The sequence below is a fragment of the Otolemur garnettii genome, unplaced genomic scaffold, assembly GCF_000181295.1.
Source record: "Otolemur garnettii isolate 467f Iridium unplaced genomic scaffold, OtoGar3 scaffold00301, whole genome shotgun sequence".
NCBI lineage: Eukaryota > Metazoa > Chordata > Mammalia > Primates > Galagidae > Otolemur > Otolemur garnettii.
Genome location: NW_003852696.1, coordinates 659,440 through 663,985, shown reverse-complemented (window position 1 = coordinate 663,985; position 4,546 = coordinate 659,440). Strand labels below are relative to the sequence as shown.

The window sequence follows — 4,546 nt, the reverse complement described above, 5'->3', positions numbered from 1 at the left end:
ATGCCACAGCACTCTACCGAGTGCTACATAATGAGACTCTGTCCCAACAAAAAAAGAAAGAAAGAAAGAAAAATAATAATAAAAAAAAAAAAAGACAGGCAAGTTCTCTCAGATCAAATTTCTGATGACTTTAGAGGTTAAATGCCATGAGACTAAAAGCAAACTTTCAGAACTCTAACTAGAAAACTAACATGTCCGTGGGTATTCCTAACCTGTGAAATACTTTTTGCTTAGTTGAACTCTGTTAAATTTAATTTTTATTAAACGTAGATTCTGAAATAGAACATCCAAAGACTTCCAGAAACAGAGAGCTACACACCAAAAGTCCAGGTAAGATACCTGCTGAACCCGGTCACTCTCTCCATCCAACTGCAGCCTTTGGGCAAATTCTCTCTCAGAATCCACGCTACCATAGATTTGTGTTTTTGATTTCTGAGTTTTTTGAAAAAAACAAAAACAAAAATTTGAATCCTGTCTTAAATAGTAACAGAAATCAAAATAAGTCTAAAATATAATTAAAATTGATAGTTATATTAAACCCTATTAAAGGTTCTTGTCTAGCTGGTGATTTCTTTTCAAATTCTTTATTATACATCATGTTGCACAGTTTGAGGCTGGTTAAATACAATTGGTTTTCAAAATCTATTTGAATATTTCCTAGATTACTACATGCAAGTGACCATGAAAATATTCGGCAATTTAAAATTTTACATCTCTGAATAGGCACCTGCATGAAGGAAAACATTACCATTCATAGATACCCACATTGAAAGGAGATGCTCCAGCACATGGTACGTAGAAGTTTTTGCCAGTAAAGAAGTTGGTTACCGACCAATTTATCAAAATGCCATAGTAGTAAAACAAGATTAAAGAAATATAATTTGGATTATTTAGCTTACTCATAAAGTAAGATTAACCAACAAGACTTGTACTGAAGTGTATAAAAAATATTGGTACAAAAACCAATGAACCATACGTTGAAGTAGTTTCCATACAGCAGGCTTCATTTTGTTTTCTATACGCCACATTTAGTGTATCTGAGATCAGACTCCATGCACATGAACACATGATTGCAACCTTTTTTAGAGACGTTAAAGAAACGACTTGAATTTAGTGCTTAAAAAATTAAAAGACTCGATGAAGTTTAAACGTGAGTTCGAATTAGCCAAATTTTCAGTTTCATAAAGATGACATTGTCCAGATCTAATAATTGGACATGCTCTACAGGTCCTCCTGAGTCCACTAGCACCAAATTTTCTCCGGAAAAGTAAAAAATAAATTTGTGAAGTTAAGAAAATGTTTGCATTCCCATGGCAAAAAGATTCCTTAAGTTGAAATATTTATGTGTGTTTCAAAGTACTTTTAGAAAAATTAAATAATTCTAACAAATTCCAAAATGCCAACAGAAGTCAACTCCACATTGCAGAAAACATACAGTAGCAAAACAGTGATTTCATATTCCAAAGATAAATAAATAAAAAGGCAGACACAATGACATGCCACATAATCTTTTCAGGAAAAAATTAATAATCATGCCACAAAAGACTTCAAAAAGGGCAAAATTCAGGAAGCCATGGTATGGTACTCAGGAGCACCCACAGTGAGATGCTCTGTATGCATTTCTTTCTTTCTTTTTTTTTTTTGAGACGGAGCCTCAAACTATCCCCCTGGGTAGAGTGCCATGGCATCACCCTCACAGCAACCTCCAACTCCTGGGCTCAAGTGAGTCTCCTGCCTCCGCCTACCAAGTAGCTGGGACTACAGGCGCCCACCACAACGCCTGGCCATTTTTTGGTTGCAGCCTTCATTGCTGTTTGGCGGGCCCGGGCTGGGGATTCAAACCTGCCACCTTAGGTGTATGTGGCTGGCGCCTTAGCCGCTTGAGCCACAGGTGCCGAGCCTCTGTATGCATTTCTTAAACACGTGTAAAAACAAATGTAGTTCTCAAAATATTGAGATCCCATGTTTTAAATCTTTGCAGGATGTAAGGGCTACTCAGATATTCTAATTTCATTTGAACACAAAATGCTTAAATTTTTGCAGGTAGAGAATAAGAGGTAATCATTAGCATTAAAAGGGAGAAGAAAAGGATTTCTAATTAACTTTCTGCAGGAAAAAAAACAAAATTATACATACCAGCCTACTCACATGAAAATCTTTAATATTTATGCTGATGCATATCTGAGTGCTTATAATTAAATCAAAGTGTGCAGTAAAAAAAAAAAGGCAGCTTAAGACAATTCCAGTGTTCCAAAGAAAGCACTTTTGAAAATGTATATACATGAAGAACATTTTGTCACATCATAAAATAAATGCAGCACTGTAACATAAAGGAAGACTAATATATGTGGAGTTTGGGCCTTTCCCTCACCCCCCAGCCCCCACCCCATGTGCTGCAACCATCTTTAACCTGTGGGACTTAATCTCCATGGTTACAGGAGGTTTTTGTTTTTCTTCTTTTCTCGTATTCAGTTCACATTTCAGGCTGTTCAGCAGATGCTTGTGATTCTGGAGATTCAAATCTCTAGTCAAAGTTTGTACTGTTTCCTTAGTTTTTCAGGAGCTTTTCTCCATAAAACGATCTCCTGCTGCTTGAAGTACCTTCTGTCTTCCTCATCAACAAGCACTAAATTCAAAAAGTATCTTACTGAAAACTTTTTGTTCACATCTCTCCTTGTTGGAATTGGGTCATACCCTGCTAAAAATAGTCTTACTGGAATTGATTCCCCTTTCACTGGTGCACCATCCTTTATTTCACATTTGGCAATTGTTTCTGTTTCCATTGTGGTACTGGGTCCAATTCCTGTTATCTCTATTTTGATCAGTTGTAACTCCATATGTTATATTTTTATTCTTACTAATAAAAAGTAAATTTTTCTAACAATCACATCCTTTAAATGATACTTTGATTTATTATATTCAAATTCTCTATGTGGACAATCTTCAATGCCCACTTCCATCTTGATAGAATTTAACATCTGAATAGGTGGCAAGCTGGTGAATAATAAGATCATATTCTTTTACCAAATCTGTCAGTCTTCTTACTATTGTCACTTTAAGAAAATACCTCAAGCAGACATTGGCACCCATGTAAGATTCTGATGGCTTTTCAACTTGCATAAATGCAAAATCCTAACTTGTGCTCTGAGTCAGTTCTCCAGGTAGGGCTGGTTCTTTCACTAGGTTTACAAATTCATGAGTATTACTCTTGTCATTGAAAAGTTCAATTTGACCTACAAATTCAATTCTAATTCCCTGGTGCTCTAGCTTCTTTCCAGGTTGCTAAAAGGCTACGTTTACCTTCCCTGAACAGATTCTCCATCCTAGAAGACACAGTGTTTTTCCACTTTGCCATCTTCAGTTTTCATTTCTGCCATTTTCCTGGTTTCTCCATCATGAAGGACAATATCAATCTCGCAAATTGGACCGAAAAAGCCTCCAAGAAAACTCTTGGAAGGGGAGGCAATGACCTCCCCCCGCACAGGCGGGATCCGAGTCCCAGCCTGGGCCCCCACAGCCGGTCGCTGGCACAGGCTCCGACGTGGCAGGAGAGCGCGCTGGCGCCGGGGGTGCACCGGCCTCCCTGAAACCTGGAAGGTGCAGCGCAGTCGACTTTTCCCTGACCCGTGGGTGGCGCGACAGGCCTAACCCGGCTCTCTGCCCTGCTAGCCCATCCCAGTCCCCTCTTCCTATGACGCCCTGCCCATCATTGGCCGGCCTGCCACAGCTCGTGATTTCTTAAAACAGTAAAATAAATAGTTCAAAAATTAAATCTGAAAAAAAAAATTGAGTCTGAATATTTTTAAAAAATGGTAATATTAGAAGTCAACTAGTAAAAATTCTTAGTAAAAACCGTTGAGTTTATCCTGAAAGGTAAGTTGCAGATTAAACTGGGCAGACTCCCTAGTTCCCTTTTAAGTCTTTGAGTTGCACTTATCTCTCTTCCTATGAGAGATTATGTGCAAATGGGGGACGATCAAGAAAAAATTATATATATAAGTACACTTGATAGTGCCCTAAGACAGCAGTTCTCAACCTGTGGGTCGCGACCCATAGGAACAGTATAAAGGGCCACAGCATTAGGAAGGTTGAGAACCACTGCTCTAGGATCTATAAAGTCTCTGACCAAATTATTTCCCAGTGTACTATTTGTAATACTCACCAAATCTCTGGAAGAGGCCCATACTCTTTAGGGAGCCCCCAAAGACCAGCATTGCCTTTCTGACACTACAAATTCATTTTACAGATTTACTTCCACTTTAAGCTTTTCTCGTTGTTGTTTATTGTTTCAAGAATAGACTAAATGTTGTTTAACTACATATGCTGGTACTACAAGAGTGGTTTAAAAATTAGTAATTGAGATTATCTCATGTTTTAATATTCCTGTCTAGACTGAGTCAAATCAGGGGACTCATTTTAAAACACTTGCTTACAAAGACTCTAGGATACTTATTTAAATTGTATACCCATGCCATCCCCAATCAGGGAAAGTAAAATGTAAAAATCTAAAAATAAAAATAATTTTGAAAAAGTCTGTCAAGATACT

At 37.7% G+C, this 4,546-nt stretch overlaps 1 pseudogene; it reads right to left on the bottom strand.

Annotated features, from left to right (window-relative positions):
* Positions 1-2,473: 2,473 nt before the first annotated feature.
* On the bottom strand, positions 2,474-3,120 carry LOC105888358 (annotated as a pseudogene).
* Between the last annotated feature and the right edge of the window lie 1,426 nt (positions 3,121-4,546).